This window comes from Meles meles, chromosome 2, assembly GCF_922984935.1.
Source record: "Meles meles chromosome 2, mMelMel3.1 paternal haplotype, whole genome shotgun sequence".
NCBI classification, from domain to species: Eukaryota; Metazoa; Chordata; class Mammalia; order Carnivora; family Mustelidae; genus Meles; species Meles meles.
In genome coordinates this window covers 176,600,109-176,622,310 of record NC_060067.1, presented here as the reverse complement: position 1 = coordinate 176,622,310, position 22,202 = coordinate 176,600,109, and the positions used below count along the sequence as shown (strand labels likewise).

Genomic DNA, 22,202 nt, shown 5'->3' with positions numbered 1-22,202 from the left:
CTTATGGAGCATAAGGAATAACACTGAAGACATTGGGAAATGGAGAGAAGGGAGTTGGGGGAAATTGGAGGGGGAGACAAACCATGAGAGAATGTGGACTCTGAAAAATAATCTGATGGTTTTGGAGGGGCAGGGAGTGGGAGATTGGGTGAGCCTGGTGGTGGGTGTTATGGAGGGTACGTATTGCATGGAGCACTGGGTGTGATGCATAAACAGTGAATTCTGGCACACTGAAAAGAAATTTAAAAAATAAATAAAAATTAAAGAAAAAATTAAAACAGCATTTGTGACACACACACACAAAAAAAGTGGTCCCCAAACCAGCAATATCTACTTTAGCTAAAGTCGGTTCCAACCCAGAACTCCTAGATCAGAATCATCATTTTAATGAGATCTGTAAGTAAGCCAAACATTAAAGTTTGGATTTATATATACACATATGTGTGTGTGTAAATATATATATATATATATATGGCATATATACATATATGTATATGTATAATATACATATATAATATATACATATATGTAATGTGTCCATATAGACATATACACATATACATAAATACACACATAGATTTACATGTATTACAATATATGTATGTGTAATGTGTAATATATATTTAATATATATTAAATATCCTCATATTCACACACACACACATATGCATACATATGTAACTACACCCACATACATAGTGGCTTCTGGAAAATTTGAAGATTTGGTTTTAATGAAAACTGCCTCCTTCAACATCTAGCTATTTGGCATATTAACTCCTATTTAAGACCTACGGTACATTCCAAAACACCTCTAATGAACTATAAAATCTTCGAGCTGAGTACCTTCAAACTGTAAAGGAGTTAATGGAGGTTGGAGTTCAGTGAAGTTGGTGTGCAGTTTCCTGGAGGGGCAATAACCCACACCTCAAAGCCATGAGTTGTTTCTTCCATGCCAGAAGACAAAAGAGCCCAACCTTGACAAGTAATGTTAACATCAGTTTCTCAATTAGATTGGCATGCTTTGCGAGTCCTGAAAATTGAGGAGGAGGGGGGACAGTGAGAGGCGGGAGGCTGCTGGGGATGGGAGGGAGAGGAAGAGAAGGCTATAACACTAATGATGTTTGAAAGAATACAGAATGAATCCAGCCACTGCGTGCTGGAAAGAATGGTGCCTGAGCAGCTGATGCTAAGTTCAGACTAAACTAACTTCAAGTCCCCTGGGGACATCACAAGGTAAACCTGATCATCTCTGTCATTTACAATCATTATCAGGCAGCTGCTTCTGTAATTTTACTGGGGAGCCAATTAATAGATCTTTGAAGCTAGGGGGAAATGTCCCAGCCCTCCTCTTGCTTTTGAAAAGGAAAAAGGTATCTCTTGTGCTGCTGTCTCCTGACTGCTTCTGGAAAAGACAGGAAAGGGAGGCGACTTCAGACAATGCAGGGACTCCTCAGGTCAGGGGATGGGTTGAAGTCAGACTTCTCTCTGCCTTAATGTACTCTTTTCGGTAGCAACCTAAATCAGCCTCTGGATAGCCCAGCGAGCCTTGTTTCTTTCTTTTTTTGAGATATGAAAATGCTAACTACCTTTCACTCTTTCTTGCCTTCAAGGAAATATCTTAGCAGCCTTTCATCTTGTAAGAGATCAAGGAAAGGCTGGCTGATGGCACTGGGAAGAAGGCGGTAAAGAAAGGCCACTCAAATTTATTATTCAATCCCATCTTTCCCTTGTAACATCCTGGCTCTTGCCCTCCTGTCACAGACAGACTTTTTCACTGGCCCACTACATTCACTACTTTATTTCCACATCTCTGATTACTTTACTTAAGCTACCCCAACCTGGCTGTCATCTCCATTATTCTACTAAAAATACTCTTTCAAGATCACTAATTACACCAGTCACTCAATATAGAAGAATTAGAATGGTTAATCGGCACAGGCATCTTCCCTTCCAACCTGAAACATTTTCTTCTCTTGATTTCCATGGTACAACAATCTCCAATTTTCCTTTTCCTTTTTTGAATATGCATTCTCATATCACCTTCAGCTCTCCTTTTATACAACATAATTAGGTATTAGCATTACTCAAAGCTTGATTATGGACTTCCTTCTTTTTTTACTCTCAGGGATCACTGGGTAATCCAAATAATTGAAAGAAACTGGAGAGTGTATACCTGAAATTAAAAGAACAGGAGCAACTTATCTCTAGTTGTTATTTCCATGCAAGAATGTGGGCCCAGTTTTTCCAGAGAATTTGAGAATTCTGATTTTTATATAAAAATATTATGCTTTTTAATTTTTTATAGTTATGATAGGGTAGCTGTAGAAGACCAACCCTCACTCCAAAGGAAAAAAATTTTTTAACTGTATAAAAATTGTTTGAAATTACCTGTTCGAAGTAATCATAAAGCGACACAGTAAGTAAGATCATGAAAGGCTAAGATCCAAGAGAAAAGAACACTGAGTGAGCTTACTAGTCTCTGCTGTTTCTCCCCTACTAATTGGCACCAAATGGGAGGTCAAGTTGAATTTTAAAGCTAAGAACTCTTAGAGGTCTGATAGGGCTGGGAGGAAGAAAAGTGGAGTTGAGGGTTGTCAAGGCAGCTAGGAATTAGGGGGACTACACTGGAAGAAAAGAGAATTGGAGAACTGTGAGCATGACTTTCTGTGCTTTCTTTTTTCCATGAGGAAATTGTAGGGGCCTACTTAGCCAGAGCAACTCCATCTCGGTTAAACAGCCATTTTGTTGTTTGTGCAGTAAAACTTAAACTGACCCTGCCCCTCCCCCCAGAGGAACTTACTTAAAAGCACGTCTGGGAAACCAGTAAAATATGGTCGACCAGTCCCTGATAACAGATCCCAAATGCAAGGACGGGTCAGGTCAGGTGGAGATAACAGAGCCCAAATACAAGGATAAGTCAGGCCACATGGAGACAATCCCATTGGCCAGACTCAACCACATGGCCTTTGCTCTATAAAAGCTAGTCTGTGAAGCTGGAGGTGACTGCTCTTTCTGTAAGAGATGGCTCTGGCTGGTCAGTTTGATTCTTGGTCCTGGCACGAAATAAAGCTTTGCTTGACCTTCGCTTTGTATCAGTCTTGCTCCTTTGATCACGGACCCCATCAGATATTATTTATTCCTAACATTTTCAATGTAAGAGGCTGAGAAGCCAAGAAGAAAAGACCAGTTAAGAAGCTAAAAACCTAAGCAGAGTTTTGCCAGTCTCAACATGCTGGGGAGGGAGAAATTGGCATTCAAGGCCTGGCAAGGGGATGATCCCAGGTAAACATCCTTTCAGCTGATGTTCTTTAAATGTCCTACTTGAGGATGACTTCAAACTAGAAATAGAATAGGTCTCACAAAGCCTGAAGTCAGCTTCTGTGCTTCCCATTCCCTGATTGTATCAATGTGATCAATCCCTCCTGTAACTACCTGTAAGTAACAAAATGAATAAACGCTCTCTGCTGAAAGTTAGCATTATTCAGAGTTTCTACACAGTAGTCAGAACTCTATAAAAATGATTGGAGTCAGTTTTACCTTTGCCTTAATTTATGTTTTTCTTTAGCAACCTAAATTAGCTTCTAGATGGGCCCTAAAGTGTGGTTCCTTCTAGTTGCTGAGATATGGCAACATTGATAGTATCTTTAATTTCCTTTTTGCCCTTAAGAAATAAATAAGTAAATAATTACCATGAATGACAATAGACTCAAATGACCAAAAACCAGGAGAAAAGAAACAGACAATGGAGACAACCTATAGATGATCTAGAGCTAATACAGTAGACTGACTTTAACTATGATTAACATGTTTAAGAAATTGGATGATAGCAGGGTGTCTAGTGGCAGTGAGGAGGGGTGACTCTAGTTTCACAGGTACAGGGATTTTACCTACTTTTTAGCTACCAAGAAGACAGATCAGGAAGCTATTGCAAGGATGTTCCAACAGGATGCTGGGCTACTTCAGTGCCCAGGCCAGCTGGACAAAGTGGAGCACCATGGCAGAAAAGAGGTCTGGAAAGGGACCTCCACAGATGCCAGATGGAAGATCACTATCCATTTGTGGGTGCACAGGTTCATTGTACAGCCCTGAGCCAGCTCCATAAGGCACTGAACAAAATCAGAGACATCCAGAAGTCCCTTGATGGTGTCAGCAAAGACTGGAGACAGAGTAATAGTGACACTGAAAGCCTCAAGTACATGAAGCATGTTGTGATGTGGCAAACCCAGGTCACTACATCTTCAGAGATCCTCAAGAATATCTCAGGACCCCAAATTGTGAAGGTATCCCAGGACGTTATTGTACTAGGGACATTCCTGTAGGCCCACGGAGAGCTGGTGGGCCTGGAGTGCTCATTCCCAAGAAGGGCTGATGTATAAGCCATTCCACATGGACAGAGGGAACATGCGCAACATGACTCTTATCCATGGCTACTTTGGGAGCATGCAGGGCCTCTCAGATGAGCTCACTAAATGATGTGGATGGTGATGCAGAGTTTGCTGGTAATTTTCTCCTGTGACCCCTGCTGCTGGTCACAGTTTTCAGGATCAGAAAAAAGGAAGAAATTGACCAATGTATATCTGACCAAAAAAAGCAAACTAGCTTGGTTTCTCCTCAGGGGCCCAAGAATTGCAAGAAGAAAATGGTTTCCATCTTGGATGGAACCATGAATACTAGAATTGGGGCCACACAGGTAGACCCCAGGGATTCCAACAAGATATGGTTTCTCTGCCACCCAGAAATCATAAGGAAGTATGTCCTGGATAACCCATCATTGCAAAAATCCTGATAGTTGAGTGTTTTTCTCACCATTATGAATTTTCAGAAGCCATCTGAAAATGTACCACCAGGCTCTGAGAAAATGGATGCAGGAGCTTGAGTCAGAAGATCTAGATGCAAAAGAGGTCATGAGCCTGTGGTTGACATGGGTCTCAAACACCTGAACAAGCACAGAGATTACCGGAAATGTGGAATTGCCTCGAAAGTGGATATCCATCCCCTGGAAACTTTACTTTCTCTAAAATAGTCTCTGACCTTCTCCACAGGTAGATGTCAATTCTCACTTCAGACATTATTACCTGGCTGCAAAAAGAACTTGAAACAGACAAGAAATACTGGGTAAAACATGCTGAGCTTGAAGCTTGACCAAAGTGGGTACCAGCAAGTAACACTCCCTCCTACATGTTGGAACAAATTTTTGATGTTGCTGCTCAGATAAGTGAAAACAAAGTTTTGTGACACAAACTGGTCTGTGTCTTTAGCAAATGAATTCTTTGTTAAGTAGATGCAAAGAAGAAATTCAGTTTTATAAAGGAGAGCTGAGAAGTTGACAATGCCCACACTAGGTTCAATATATGATAACCATCAACTGTCAGAGTTTTGAAGAATTTATAGTTGGTTTAAAAAGGGAGTATTTTTAAAAAATGAAATAGAGGAGGGTATATCCCTGAGCCAATCAAACATGAATGGGATTTCAGACACCATTGCAAAGGAGGGCTGTAGCAGCCTGCTGGAGGAGAGCTTCCTGGACCTGGAGCAACATCTCAATGAGTTGATGACAAAGAAGTGGCTGTTAGCATCAAACACTGTAAAAGTCCCCTATCTCAGTGTGGAAGAATATTTCAATGATTTTGCCAAAGTCAAAAAGCCATATAAAAAGAAGAGGATGGCAAGTGGACCAGTGGGCCATCATGCAGAAGGGCATTTCATTCTGGAGCACAGGAAGGTTCTGAGAGGATGGTCAGGGAGGCTAAGAAACTCCACTTCTTGTTCCAGCAGCTGGCTTGTGGATTTGGTAAAGATACAGGTGGACATGGTGACATTATCATTGCCACTGCAGAAGTTGTTAAGATTACTGACCCTTCTCTGCTCTATGTGGACATCTCACTGGTCAGCAGCCAGCCAGACTTTAGGGATGACCACATCAGCATGCTCCTGGCTATGTGAGGGGACACTAGCCCAGTAGGACACAAAGCAGACTATGATCAAGACTCTGGAATAGGGTGAATCTAAACTACATGCCTATCTTCAAAGAAATCATAGTTGCTAGTATGAATATGGCAGAGCTTTTCAAATAACCTGTCAGTTTTCAGCTTCATGTACATTATTTCCTCTCATTAAACCTACCCTCAGAAATATATTAAAGCAAAAGTGACTCTTAAGGGGTCAGACTAGATGTTTCAGTCCCTTTTACCTATCTCTTGAAGGGCTAAGCATGTACCCTCACACATGGCTTCTTGAAGAAAGCATTACACTGCTGGTGTGATTCTTCAAGTTTTCTTCATTTTTGTTGTAAACACTTTTCTGAGGCAGAATTCTGATGTAAAATGCCTGTTTATGGTAGTTTGTTTATCACAGTGGTGAAAAGGTGTGTGGAGGGGGAAGAACCCTGTCTTCATTCACCCCTGGTCTTTACTCATTTCTGCATTAAGACTTCTAAAACTCTGCTGCTTCATAAATGAGGCTGAAGTCCTGCAGAGAAATGAAAAGGAAAAGAAAAGAAAAAGAAAAATTAGGTGACAAGATGGAGAAAGTTAACAAAAAGTGATGATCCATCAAAAAACTTTTAAGGAATAATAACTTTCTTTCCCCAGCTTTATTGAGGTATATTTGATATATAATATTGTATAAGTTTAAAGTGTACATAGATATACATATGTATTGCAAAATGATTACCATAATATGGTTAGTTAGCACACAACTTTAATGTTCATAATATAGTATTATTAACTATAGTCACCATGCTGTATGTTAGATTCCCCAGGACTTATACTTCGTACCCTATGACCACAATCACCCATTTCTCCCACATCCAGCCTCTGGAAACCACCTTGTTTCTCCTTGTTTTATGCATAGAAGTGAGATTATATAGTATTTGTCTTTATGCAACTTACTTCACTTACACAATGCCCTCAAGTGTCATATATGTTGTTACAAATGGGAGGATTTCCTTTCTTTTTTTATGACCAAATAATATGCCATTGTATTTGTGTTCCACATTTTCTTTTCCTCTCATCCGTTGATGGGCACTTAGGTTGTTTCCATGTCTTGGGTCCCATAAATAATGCTGCAACAAACATGAGGGGGGTGCAAATATCTCTCCACTAATCACTAATCCCTAATAAGACAGTGATTTCATTTCCTTTGGATATATGACCAGAATTGAGATTGCTGAATCATATGGTATTCCATTTTTATTTTTTTAATTAATTAATTTATTTATTCAGCGTAACAGTATTTATTGTTTTGCACAACACCCAGTGCTCCATGCAATACGTGCCCTCCCTATTACCCACCACCTGGTTCCCCCAACCTCCCACCCCCCCTTCAAAACACTCAGGTTGTTTTTCAGAGTCCATAGTCTCTTATGGTTCACCTCCCCTTCCAATTTCCCTCAACTTCCTTCTCCTCTCCATCTCCCAATGTCCTCCATGTCATTTGTTATGCTCCACAAATAAGTGAAACCATATGATACTTGACTCTCTCTGCTTGACGTATTTCACTCAGCATAATCACTTCCCGTCCCATCCACGTTGCTACAAAAGTTGGGTATTCATCCTTTCTTTTCTTTCTTTTTTTTTTAAATAAACATATAATGTATTTTTATCCCCAGGGGTACAGGTCTGTGAATCACCAGGTTTACACACTTCACAGCACTCACGATAGCACATACCCTCCCCAATGTCCATAACCCCCCCAACCCCATCTCCCCCCAGCAACCCCCAGTTTGTTTTGTGAGATTAAGAGTCATTTATGGTTTGTCTCCCTCCCAATCCCATCTTGATTCATTTATTCTTCTCCTATCCTCCTAACCCCCTATGTTGCATCTCCAGGTCCGCATATCAGGGAGATCATATGATAGTTGTCTTTCTCCGATTGACTTATTTCACTAAGCATGATAACCTCTAGTTCCATCCACCTCGTCGCAATTGGCAAGATTTCATTTCTTTTGATGGCTGCATAATATTCCATTGTGTATATATACCAATCTTCTTTATCCATTCATCTGTTGATGGACATCTAGGTTCTTTCCATAGTCTGGCTATTGTAGACATTGCTGCTATAAACATTCGGGTACATGTGCCCCTTTGGATCACTATGTTTGTATCTTTAGGGTAAATACCCAGTAGTGCAATTGCTGGGTCATAGGGTAGTTCTATTTTTAACATTTTGAGGAACCTCCATGCTGTTTTCCAGAGTGGTTGCACCAGCTTGCATTCCCACCAACAGTGGAGGAGGGTTCCTCTTTCTCCGCATCCTCGTCAGCATCTCTCATTTCCTGACTTGTTAATTTTAGCCATTCTGACTAGTGTGAGGTGATATCTCATTGTGGCTTTGATTTGTATTTCCCTGATGCCGAGTGATGTGGAGCACTTTTTCATGTGTCTGTTGGCCATCTGGATGTCTTCTTTGCAGAAATGTCTGTTCATGTCCTCTGCCCATTTCTTGATTGGATTGTTTGTTCTTTGGGTTTGAGTTTGCTAAGTTCCTTATAGATTTTGGATACTAGCCCTTTATCTGATATGTCGTTTGCCAATATCTTCCCCCGTTCTGTCAGTTGTATTTTGGTTTTGTTAACTGTTTCCTTTGCTGTGCAAAAGCTTTTGATCTTGATGAAATCCCAATAGTTCATTTTTGCCCTTGCTTCCCTTGCCTTTGCCAATGTTCCTAGGAAGATGTTGCTGTGGCTGAGGTCGAAGAGGTTGCTGCCTGTGTTCTCCTCAAGGATTTGGATGGATTCCTTTCTCACATTGAGGTCCTTCATCCATTTTGAGTCTATTATTGTGTGTGGTGTAAGGAAGTGGTCCAATTTCATTTTTCTGCATGTGGCTGTCCAATTTTCCTAGCACCATTTATTGAAGAGACTGTCTTTTTTCCATTGGACATTCTTTCCTGCTTTGTCAAAGAGTTGAGGGTCGATTTCTGGGCTCTCTATTCTGTTCCATTGATCTATGTGTCTGTTTTTGTGCCAGTACCATGCTGTCTTGATGATGACAGCTTTGTAATAGAGCTTGAAGTCCGGAATTGTGATGCCACCCACTTTGGCTTTCCTTTTCAATATTCCTTTGGCTACTCGAGGTCTTTTCTTATTCCATATAAATTTTAGGATTATTTGTTCCATTTCTTTGAAAAAAAATGGATGGTATTTTGATAGGGATTGCATTAAATGTGTAGATTGCTTTAGGTAGCATAGACATTTTCACAATATTTATTCTTCCAATCCAGGAACATGGAACATTTTTCCATTTCTTTGTGTCTTCCTCAATTTCTTTCATGAGTACTTTATAGTTTTCTGCATATAGATTCTTAGCCTCTTTGGTGAGGTTTATTCCTAGGTATCTTATAGTTTTGGGTGCAATTGTAAATGGACTCCTTAATTTCTCTTTCTTCTGTCTTGTTGTTGGTGTACAGAAATGCAACTGATTTCTGTGCATTGATTTTATATCCTGACACTTTACTGAATTCCTGTACAAGTTCTAGCAGTTTTGGAGTGGAGTCTTTTGGGTTTTCCACATATAGTATCATATCATCTGCGAAGAGTGATAGTTTGACTTCTTCTTTGCCGATTTGGATGTCTTTAATTTCTTTTTGTTGTCTGATTGCTGAGGCTTGGACTTCTAGTACTATGTTGAATAGCAGTGGTGATAATGGACATCCCTGCAGTGTTCCTGACCTTAGCGGAAAAGCTTTCAGTTTTTCTCCATTGAGAATGATATTTGCAGTGGGTTTTTCATAGATGGCTTTGATAATATTGAGGTATGTGCCCTCTATCCCTACACTTTGAAGAGTTTTGATCAGGAAGGGATGCTGTACTTTGTCAAATGCTTTTTCAGCATCTATTGAGAGTATCATATGGTTCTTGTTCTTTCTTTTATTAATGTGTTCTATCACACTGATTGATTTGCAGATATTGAACCAACCCTGCAGCCCTGGAATAAATCCCACTTGTTCATGGTGAATAATCCTTTTAATGTACTGTTGAATCCTATTGGTTAGTATTTTGGTGAGAATTTTTGCATCTGTGTTCATCAAGGATATTGGTCTGTAGTTCTCTCTTTTTTTTAATATTTTATTTATTTGACAGAGAGAAATCACAAGTAGGCAGAGAGGCAGGCAGAGAGAGGAGGAAGCAGGCTCCCCGCAGAGCAGAGAGCCCAACGTGGGGCTTTATCCCAGGACCCTGAGATCATGACCCGAGCCGAAGGCAGAGGCTTTAACCCACTGAGCCACCCAGGTGCCCCTGTAGTTCTCTTTTTTGGTGGGATCCTTGTCTGGTTTTGGGATCAAGGTGATGCTGGCCTCATAAAATGAGTTTGGAAGTTTTCCTTCCATTTCTGTTTTTTGGAACAGTTCCAGGATAATAGGAATTAGTTCTTCTTTAAATGTTTGGTAGAGTTCCCCTGGGAAGCCATCTGGCCCAGGGCTTTGTTTGTTTGGAGATTTTTGATGACTGTTTCAATCTCCTTACTGGTTATGGGCCTGTTCAGGTTTTCTATTTCTTCCTGGTTCAGTTGTGGTAGTTTATATGTCTCTAGGAATGCATCCATTTCTTCCAGATTGTCAAATTTGTTGGCGTAGAGTTGCTCATAGTATATTCTTATAATTGTCTGTATTTCTTTAATGTTAGTTGTGATCTCTCCTCTTTCATTCATGATTTTATTTGGGTCCTTTCTCTTTTCTTTTTGATAAGTTTGGGCAGGGGTTTATCAATCTTATTGATTCTTTCAAAGAACCAGCTCTTAGTTTCAGTGATATTCTATATTTTTTTTGTTTCTATTTCATTGATTTCTGCTCTGATCTTTATGATTTCTCTTCTCCTGCTGGGTTTAGGGTTTCTTTCTTGTTCTTTCTCCAGCTCCTTTAGGTGTAGGGTTAGGTTGTGTACTTGAGACCTTTCTTGTTTCTTGAGAAAGGCTTGTACCGCTATATATTTTCCTCTCAGGATTGCCTTTGCTGTGTCCCACAGATTTTGAACCGTTGTGTTTTCATTATCATTTGTTTCCATGAATTTTTTCAATTCTTCTTTAATTTCCTGGTTGAACCATTCATTCTTTAGAAGGATGCCGTTTAGTCTCCATGTATTTGGGTTCTTTCCAGCTTTCCTCTTGTGATTGAGCTCTAGCTTCAGAGCATTGTGGTCTGAAAATATGCAGGGAATGATCCCAATCTTTTGATACCGGTTGAGACCTGATTTGTGACCCAGGATGTGATCTATTCTGGAGAATGCTCCATGTGCACTAGAGAAGAATGTGTATTCTGTTGCTTTGGGATGAAATGTTCTGAATATATCTGTGATGTCCATCTGGTCCAGTGTGTCATTTAAGGCCTTTATTTCCTTGTTGATCTTTTGCTTGGATGATCTGTCCATTTCAGTGAGGGGAGTGTTAAAGTCCCCTACTATTATTGTATTATTATTGATGTGTTTCTTTGATTTTGTTATTAATTGGTTGATATAGTTGGCTGCTCCCACGTTAGGGGCATAGATATTTAAAATTGTTAGATCTTCTTGTTGGACAGACCCTTTGAGTAGGATATAGTGTCCTTCCTCATCTCTTATTATAGTCTTTGGCTTAAAATCTAATTGATCTGATATAAGGATTGCCACCCCAGCTTTCTTCTGATGCCCATTAGCATGGTAAATTGTTTTCCACCCTCTCACTTTAAATCTGGAGGTGTCTTCGCGTCTAAAATGGGTTTCCTGTAGGCAACATATTGATAGGTTTTGTTTTTTTTTTATCCATTCTGATACCCTGTGTCTTTTGATTGGGGCATTTAGCCCATTAACATTCAGGGTAACTATTGAGAGATATGAATTTAGTGCCATTATTAGCCTGTAAGGTGACTGTTACTGTATATTGTCTCTGTTCCTTTCTGATCTACGACTTTTAGGCTCTCTCTTTGCTTAGAGGATAACTTTCAATATTTCCTGTAGAGCTGGTTTGGTGTTTGCAAATCTTTCAGTTTTTGTTTGTCCTGGAAGCTTTTTATCTCTCCTTCTATTTTCAATGATAGCCTAGCTGGATAGAGTATTCTTGGCTGCATGTTTTTCTCATTTAGTGCTCTGAATATATCATGCCAGCTCTTTCTGGCCTGCCAGGTCTCTGTGGATAAGTCTGCTGCCAATCTAATATTTTTACCATTGTATGTTACAGACTTCTTTTCCCGGGCTGCTTTCAGGATTTTCTCTTTGTCACTAAGACTTGTAAATTTTACTATTAGGTGATGGGGTGTGGACCTATTCTTGCTGACTTTGAGGGGGGTTCTCTGCACCTCCTGGATTTTGATGCTTGTTCCCTTTTCCATATTAGGAAAATTCTCTCCAATAATTCTCTCCAATAGACCTTCTGCTCCCCTCTCTCTTTCTTCTTCTTCTGGAATCCCAATTATTCTAATGTTGTTTCATCATATGGTGTACTTATCTCTCGAATTCTCCCCTCGTGGTCCTGTAGCTGTTTGTCCCTCTTGTGCTCGGCTTCTTCATTCTCTGTCATTTGGTCTTCTATATCACTAATTCTTTCTTCTGCCTCCTTGATCCTAGCAGTGAGAGCCTCCATTTTTTATTGCACCTCATTAATAGCTTTTTTGATTTCTACTTGGTTAGATTTTAGTTCTTTAATTTCTCCAGAAATGGCTTTTATCTCTCCAGAGAGGGTTTCTCTAATATCTTCCATGCCTTTTTCGAGCCCGGCTAGAACGTTTAGAATCATCATTCTGAACTCTTGATCTGACATATTACCAATGTCTGTGTTGATTAGGTCCCTAGCCTTCGGTACTGCCTCTTGTTCTTTTGTTTGTGGTGATTTTTTCTGCCTTGTCATTTTGTCCGGATAAGAGGATATGAAGAATCAAATAAAATACTAAAAGGGTGGCAAAGACCCCAGAAAAATGCGCTGTAACCAAATCAGAAGAGACCCCAAATTGTGGGCCGGGGGGGAGGGGATAAAAAGAGGTTCAGAAAAAAAAAGAAAAAAATTTAAAAAATAAAACAAATCAAGAAAAAATATAAAAAAGAATGAAAAAATATATATTTTAGATAAACTAGTCAAAAAACGTTTAAAAAAGAAAAGGTTAAAATTTTAAAAAAATTAGCAGAAGAAGAAAAAAGAAAGAAAAATAATTGAAAAAAAAATTGAATTAACCATAAGACTAAAGAATCATGGGGAGAAAGCCATGAGTTCCGTGCTTTGCTTTCTCCTCCTCTGGAATTCCGCTGCTGTCTTAGGTATTGAACCTGCTTTCCTTGATAGATGAACTTCGTCCTGGCTGGATATTTTGTTGATCTTCTGGGGGAGGGGCCTGTTGTAGTGACTCTCAAGTGTCTTTGCCCAAGGCGGAATTGCACCGCTTTTACCGGGGGCCAGACTAAGTAATCCGCTCGGGTTCGCTTTTGGGAGCTTCTGTTCCCTGAACGCTTTCTGTAGAGTTCCAGAGGACAAGAATGAAAATGGCAACCTCCTAGTCTCCAGCCTGGAGGAGCCAAGAGCCTGGGGCCCCACTCCTCAGTGCGCCCCCAGAGGACAGCACTCGATCACTCCTGTATCCCCAGCCTCCAGCCGCGCTCCGAGCTCACCCAGCCCGTGACCAGTTCAAGGTAAACCCGAGCTGAGAGTTCAATCCTTGGTTCTGTCTCTGTAGCCGGCTTCTCCATTCTAACACCTGCGAGCTCTGTGACACTCCGACACCCCCGATCCTTCTGTGACCCTGTGGGACCTGGGGCCATGCTGACCCCACATGGGCTTCACCCCGGTTTAGTCTCTGGAGCAATGTCCCTCAGTGTAACAGACTTTTAAAAGTCCTGATTTTGTGCTCCGTTGCTCCGCCGCTTGCCGGCACCCGGCCCCTCCCCCCGCAGTCTATCTTCCCCTCGTTTTGGATTCACTTCTCCACCGGTCCTACCTTTCAGAACGTGGTTGATTTTCTGTTTCTAGAATTGCTGTTCTTCTTCTCTTTGATCTCCCGTTGGATTTGTAGGTGTTTGCAATGTTTAGATAAGCTATCGAGCTGGTCTCCTGCTACCTGATGTAGTCTCAGTCTGCTACTTCTCTGCCATCTTGACTGGTATTCCATTTTTAAATAGAACTTTTCTATTTTGGGGACCCTCCATACTGCTTTCCATCATGGCTGTGCCAATTTATATCCTTTTATGGTTCCATACAAATGTTAGGATTGTTTGTTCTATTTCTGTGAAAAATGCTGTTAGAAATCTGATAGAGATTGCATTGAACTTTTAGATGGTTTTGGTTTGTATGGAAATTTTAACAATATTAATTCTTTCTATCCATGAATACAGTTTAATCTTTTCACTTACTCATGTCTTCTACAATTTCTTTCATCAGTGTCTTAGAGTTTTCACTCCACTTTTTTTTTACGATTTTATTTATTTATTTGACATAGAGAGATCACAAGTAGGCAGAGAGGCAGGCAGAGAGAGCGAGCAAGAGAAGCAGGCTCCCTGCCAAGCAGAGAGCCCAATGCGGGACTCGATCCCAGGACCCTGAGATCATGCCCTGAGCTGAAATGAAGGCAGTGGCTTAACCCACTGAGCCACCCAGGCGCCCTCACTCCACTTTTTGAAGCTATTGCTTATGGAATTGTTTTCTTCACTTCTCTTACAGATATTAAATTGTTGGTGCATAGAAATGCAAAGGTTTTTTTTTTCTTATTGATTTTATAACCTACAATTTTACTGAATTTATCAACTCTAAAAGTTTTTTAGTGGAGTCTTTAGGAATTTCTACATATCAGGTCATGTTATCTGCATAGAGAGACAGTTTTACTTCTTCTTTTCCTATTTGGATGCCTTTTATTTCTTTTGTTTGCCTAATTGATATGGCTAGGACCTCCAGTACTATATTGAATAGAAATGGTGAGAGTGTGCATCCTTGACTTTTTCTGATCTTAGAGGAAAAACTTCCATTTTTTCACCATTAGGTATGATGTATGTTATGGGCCTTTCATATATAGCTTTTATTACAATGAGGTAATTTTCTTCTATTCTTAGTGGTTTTTTTTAATAGTTTTTATCATGAAAGGATGTTGACTTTTGTCAAATGCTTTTTTGCATCTACAGAGATGATCTTGTGGTTTTACTCCCTTATTCTGTTAATGTAGTATATCACATTAATTGATTTGTAAGTGCTAAACCATCCTTGCATTCCAGGATAAAATCACTTAGTTATGTTGTGTGATGCTTTAAATGTGCTGTTGAATTTGGTTCACTAGTATTCTAATGAGGATTTTTGTATCGATGTTCATCAGAGATACTGGCCTATAGTTTTCTTTCCTTATAGTGTCTTTTAAATCTGAATCTGACATAAGGTAATATGGGCCCCAACAAACAGGTTTGTTCTTTCGTTCTTTGGAAGAGATTGAGAAGGACTGACATTTTTTTTCCTTTTGTTTTTTTGTATGTTTTCATTGTTGTTTGGGAGGTTTGGGGCATTTTTTTAGGATTTTTCTTTGTTTGTTTTGGGGGTTTTGTTGTTGTTATTGTATTGGTATTCATTCTTTAAGTGTATTGAAGAATTCGCCAGTGAAGTCATCTGGTCCTGGGAATTTCTTTTTGGGGGGAGTATTTTGATTACTGATTCAATCTCCCCACCAGCTTTAGGTCTGTTCAGATTTTCTATATCTTTATGACTCAGTCTTAGTAAGTTGTATGTTTCTAGGACTTTATCCATGTCTTCTAGGTTATCTGTACCACATCATCTTGCATGTCAAAATGTTTTTCTGTAATAATTTTCCTTGTTCTAGATGTACATCTTAAGAAATTCTTTTTTTTTAAAGAAATTCTTTTAGCAAATGTATGGTGATAAACTCTCATAGTTTTTATGTCTTTGTAAATATATCTCATCTTCATTATGGAAGAAAATTTCTTAAGTATAAAATTTGTTATTACAAGTTACTTTCTCTCAATACTTTAAAGTTATTATTCCATTGTCTTCTGGCTTACACTGTTATTTTTAAGGAGGGTGATGTAATTATAAATGTCTGCTCTTAATGTCTTTTTGAAGACCTTTTATATGTCTTTCTTTATCCTATTATGGCCACAGATATAAATTGCTTTTATTAATCTCTCCTGGAATACATTGTTCTAGTGGAATTTTTCTTTGTAATAGGAAATTTAGAGCCATTGTTTCTTTAGACATTACCCCTTTTTAACATTGTTACCTATTTCTGGCACTCTGATTGGGTATACCTAGAGATGTTTTCTATATATTATGTCTTTCATAATATCCATTTTTTTAATCATTCTGTGCAGGACCACAAGTAGTTCTTTGACTGCCTTGTTCACTAATTGTTCAGCTCTTAATAATCTCTATTTAATTCTTCTACTTGGATTTTTAAAAATCCAGCTATTAAATGTTTAATTTCTAAACATATTATTTGTATTCTTTTTTAATAAATATTTTATTTATTTATTTATTTAGGAGAAAGAGAGAGAGAGAGAGCACAAGCAGGGGGAGGGGCAGAGGGAGAAGCAGGCTCCCACTGAGCAGGGAGTCTGATGTAGGGCTTGATTCCAGGATCCCGGAATCATGACCTGAGCCAAAGGCAGATGCTTAAATAACTGAGCCTCCCAATTATATTCTTTTTCAATTATGTGAATCTAGTTTTGACAGTGTCTTTTTGAATGTGTGTATTTGTGGTTGTATCCTTTAATATGTGGTTAACATTTTGACAATTCCAACATTTCAGTTCTTAGAACTCTAATTTTTTTCTTTTTTGTTGTTGTTGTTGTTGTTTATTTGTTTCTGTTGACTTTTATTATTATCCGAATTCTCTGGGCTTGCTGATATTTCATTCAAGCTTACTGATCTTAGTCTGTGGAATTACTTGGATCTACTTGTGAAACTTACTTTCAGAAAGGGTTTGCTTCTACCATTGCCACTATTCAGAGGGCACCACTGACTGGAATCACTTCAATACTACCACTGCCTCTTCTCTCCCAACACACACACACACACACACACACACACACACACACACACACCCTATATTGAGTGCATAATTCCAAGCTCATCTTTCTACTTCTTGATGGTAACTTTGTAACAGTCATCTGCCTAGGTCAACTACTTGGGTCCAGTAAATTGTTGCATCCCTGAACATAGCATGTAGATTTTTATTTATTTGTATGTTTGTTTCCCTGTTTTAAGGTGTTGCTATAGAAAATTCCTCTACCTCTTATGTAGCCAGCAATGCCTCAAAGCACATTTGCTATGTAAGCTAATTTATTTTGCCATGAAAGGGCCCTTCAAGAATATCTATCAACTATAACAACAAAAGCAAAAGTTCTAGTTTATTTTGACTAGAAAGCAAATGAGATGTTTTCATGATTAATTCTGATAAACTCTGGCCAAAACCAGTGCTGTGTAGGAGCCAGGTAAAAGTATGACACAGGGATGGTGTAGGTGGAGGATATATAATCAAGGCACAGAAGTCAGTTGCATTTCTATACACCAAAAACAAGACAGAAGAAAGAGAAATTAAGGAGCCAATCCCATCTACAATTGCATCCTAAACCATAAGATACCTAGGAATAAACCTAACCAAAGAGGCAAAGAATCTGTACTCAGAAAACTATAAAGTACTCATGAAAGAAATTGAAGAAGACACCAAAAAATGGAAAAATGTTCCATGCTCATGGATTGGAAGAGCAAATATTGTGAAAATGTCTATGCTACCTAAAGCAATCTACATGTTTAATGCAATCCCTATCAACCCATCCATTTTTTTCAAATATATGGAATAAATAATCCTAAAATTTATATGGAACAAGAAAAGACCTCAAATGGCCAGAGGAATGTTGAAAAAGAAAGCCAAAGACTTCAAGCTCTATTACAAAGCTGTTATCATCAAGACAGTATGGTACTGATCCACAGATCAATGGAACAGAAAAGAAAGCCCAGATATATTCCCTCAACTCTCTGGTCAACTAATCTTCAACAAAGCAGGAAAGAATGTCTAATGGAAAGAAGATGGTCTCTTCAATAAATGGTGCTGGGAAAATTGGACAGCCACATGCAGAAAAATGAAACTGGACCATTTTCTTACACCACACATGAAAATAGACTCAAAATGGATGAAGGACCTCAATGTGAGAAAGGAATCCATCAAAATCTTTGAGGAGAACACAGGCAAAAACCTCTTTGACCTCAACCACAGCAACTTCTTCCTAGGAACATTGCCAAAGTCAAGGGAAGCAAGGGCAAAAATGAACTATGGGGACTTCATCAAGATCAAAATCTTCTGCACAGCAAAGGAAATGGTTAACAAAACCAAAAGACAACTGACATAATGGGAGAAGATATTTGCAAACAACATATCTGATAAATGGTTAGTATCCAAAATCTATGAAGAACTTATCAAACTCAACACCAAAAGAACAAATAATCCAATCAAGTGCAAAAACAATGAATACTATTACGCTGAAAAAATAAATTAATTAATTAAAATAAAAAAAAAAGAAATGGACAGAGGACATGAACAGACATCTCTGCAAAGAAGACATCCAGATGGCCAACAGACACATGAAAAAGTGCTCAACATCACCCAGCATCAGGGAAATACCAATCAAAACCACAGTGAGATACCACCTCACACCAGTCAGAATGGCTAAAATTAACAAGTCAGGGAATGAAAGATGCTAGTGAGGATGCAGAGAAAGGGGAACCCTCCTACACTGTTGGTGGGAATGCAAGCTGGTGCAACCACTCTGGAAAACAGCATGGAGGTTCCTCAAAAAGTTGAAAATAGAGCTACCCTACGACCCAGCAATCGCACTACTGGGTATTTACCCTAAAGATACAAATGTGTGATCAGAAGGGGCATGCACACCTGAATGTTTATGGTAGTGATGTCCACAATAGCCAAACTATGGAAAGAATCTAGATGTCTACCAACAAATGAATGGATAAAGAAGATGTGGTGTGTATATATAATGGAATACTATGCAGCCATCAAAAGAAATTAAATATTGCCATTTGCAATGATGTGGATGGAACTAGAGGGTATTATGCTTAGCGAAATAAGTCAATCAGAGAAAGACAATTGAGGAAGTTGAGAGACAACAAGAGGGGTTTGGGGGGTAGGAAAGGAATAAATGAAACAAGATGGGTTTGGGAGGGAGAAAAACCATAAGAGACTCTTAATCTCACAAAACAAACTGAGGGTTGCCAGGGGTAGAGGGGTAGGGAGAGGGTGGTGGGGTTATGGACATTGGGGAAGATATGTGCTATGGTGAGTACTGTGAAGTGTAAGCCTAGCGATTCACAGACCTGTACCCCTGGGGCTAATAATACATTATATGTTAATAAAAAGTAATTTTTTTAAAAAGTGACTTAAGATAATCTATTACAGAACTTAAGAAACCAGACTTCCTGTTCCTACGCTATGGCTCTCCTCTGGGACCACATTGTTGGTCTCCTACCATGACTTGAGTAGGATTGGTATTGGAAGAGCAAACTAGTGCCTTTGCAACCAGTAATAGACCAAGCTCATGCACCACCCTATATCTTGCTGTCTTCAACCACAGCAGAAACTATTCCATTAATTATTTTAGATTTTTTTTATTGTGTTATGTTAGTCACCATACAATGTATCATTAGTTTTTGATGTCGTGTTCCAAGATTCATTGTTTACATATAACACCCACTGCTCCACACAATACGTGCCCTCCTTAATACCCACCATTATTTTAAATTTTTGTTATCCTGGCTTCTGACCTTGAAATAAGTTTAACTTTGATAGTAAAACTAGAAAACACATGATCAATAAGCCTTGGACTTTCCTAAAGGGACCAGAGACTTGATCAGATGAAGAGGAAGAAACTCTGACTTCTATGAAGCCTGTGTAGCTGTGTAGTTCGAGCTTTGATTTAAAAGTCACCAATGAGAGCATCCACAAGTAACCTACACTGAAACAGACTGTCTTTTTACAAAATATCAATACTTTGTTAACTCCTACTGGCATTTGAAATCATGGATCTAACACTATCTAAAACGTAGATTACAAACACTCAAAATCATATTGGATGTTGTCTGTATAGAGGGAGCAGAGGCCTTGATCACCGACATTGTCAGGAGTTACATCATTGTTAAATTCTGAGTAAGTCTAGAGGGCTGGGTCACATAGTATGATGGAAGGAGAACAGGGTTACTTAAGGTAATGACTGTTTACCAAGCACCATGAAAGTGTTATATCAAACAGTATTGCCATATATGTGCATACTAGTCATATATCAGCTCTGGTTCTAAGAAATCTAATGTACTTGCCATTCATTTAGGACAAAATTTTCCATTCCGTTAAAGACTAGACCAGTTCTTCCAAGAAGCTTTTCTAGAAATCTCTATTACTTTCCAGATGAGACATGTGATATTTATTCCATCATATAACAGATTTTTTTGAGAGCCCTCATTATATAATTTTTTAAATCAAAGTGATTCTTCCTGCTTGACTTATTTCCTTACTCCTAGTTCTTTCTTCAATTCATCCTAACTGATTTTCCTACCAGGTAATATTGTAGAAGTAATTCTTATCAAGGTCATCAGTGCCCTGCATGTTGTTCAGTGCAGGGACTAACTCGCTGTTCTCATTTCACTTGCTCTCTCAGCAGCATTGTACATAGATTATCATTGTCTCTTTCTGAAAACCCCTTCTTCACTTCCCTTTCATGATACCTCACTCTCTGGGCTTTCTTCCTTTTCCACTGGTCATTCTTTCCAGGCATATTGAATAGATCCCTTTATCTACCCCTTAATATTGGAAAGTTACAGAGCTCAGACCTAAACTGCTTCATCTTCTCTGTTTATTACCTTCCTTAGTGACTTCATTTAAGTCTGTAACTTTAAAGATCTCTAAATGTTATGTGTTTTAAAATTCATATCTTCAGCCCTTATATAATCCTTGAGTTCTGTGCATCTATTAATTTCAACACCAGGATATCTGATAGTGTATGAAATTTAATATGGCCATGAAAAAACTATTTATTCTGCCATTCCCTTGGCCCCAATCTTTTCCTCCTCTGTGGAACTGCATTCCAGTTAACTCCCCTCATATGTACCCAGTTGCTCAGACCAAAAGAAGGCAGCCCTATCCTCTCTTTTCCCCAGTCCACATCCATTCTTTCCACACGTTCTGTCACTTCTACCTCTCAAACATATCTTGGTTTCATCTACTCATTGCCCCCCGCCACTGCTACCACCTAATTCCCCCCTAGTTCATAATTTCACAATGGGACTCTTTCCTGGCCTCCTAAGAGATTTTAAATTTTAAGTCAATTTGCTTTAAGTAAGATTTTTTAAAAGACCCATTGCCCCATTTGCTATTGTATTCTCAACATCTAAACTAGTTCTTCTTACACATTAGGTGCTGAATGGATATTAGATAAATAAATTCATAATAAACATGGAATTTTATTACCAAAGGAACAACTTTTCATAGCTTTACAAATTAATTCACAAATAAATTTATAATTTGTTGTCAGATCATGCATCCTGAGGTTTCAACCACTAAAGTCATGAACAAAAGGAGTTCAGAAGAATGGCAACTCATTGTTTTATTACTATCAAAGATACCCTGTGTTGGGGCACTTGGGTGGCTTGGACAGTTAAGTGTCCAACTCTTGATTTTGGCTCAGGTCATGATCTCAGGGTCATGAGATTGAGCTCTATAGCAGGTTCCATGCTGAGTAGAGAGTCTGCTTGAGGTTCTCTCCCTCTCCCTCTGTCTGGCCCCACTGGTGCATTCACTTTCTCTCCCTCTCTCTCTCTCTAAAATAAATAAATAAGTCTTTAAAAAAAAAAAAAGGATACTTTGTGTCTGGACATCTTCACACATGGGGTTCTGATCTGAGACCCAGAGGAAATCTTCCTAGCTTGCTGCACAGAGTTAGTACTCCAGGAAGTCTGGAAAGAATTGTTCTTTTTGAAAATATTCTTTAGGAATTATGTCCTTTCTTAATCCATGCATTTAAAGTAGATTATTAAAAGTTCCACAGTTAATAGAACCTGCCACTTCCTTAAGTCACTCTAACATTTCCCAAATGCCCTTCTCACCCCAATGTCATTTTATTCTTGCCTCTTAATAACCCGCCAAACAAAATAACCTAATAAACCCTCATTAGGCAGACGTTGTCTTCCTACTGGGGTGAAAGAAAATCTGAGTACCAGTCTTGTGTAAAATGCAGGCAGAAGAAAAGAATCTGG

The 22,202-nt window shown here is 38.9% G+C and overlaps 1 pseudogene; it reads left to right on the top strand.

The window, feature by feature from the left end:
- Positions 1-2,830: 2,830 nt before the first annotated feature.
- Positions 2,831-6,074, top strand: LOC123936954 (annotated as a pseudogene).
- The last annotated feature ends 16,128 nt before the right edge of the window (positions 6,075-22,202 follow it).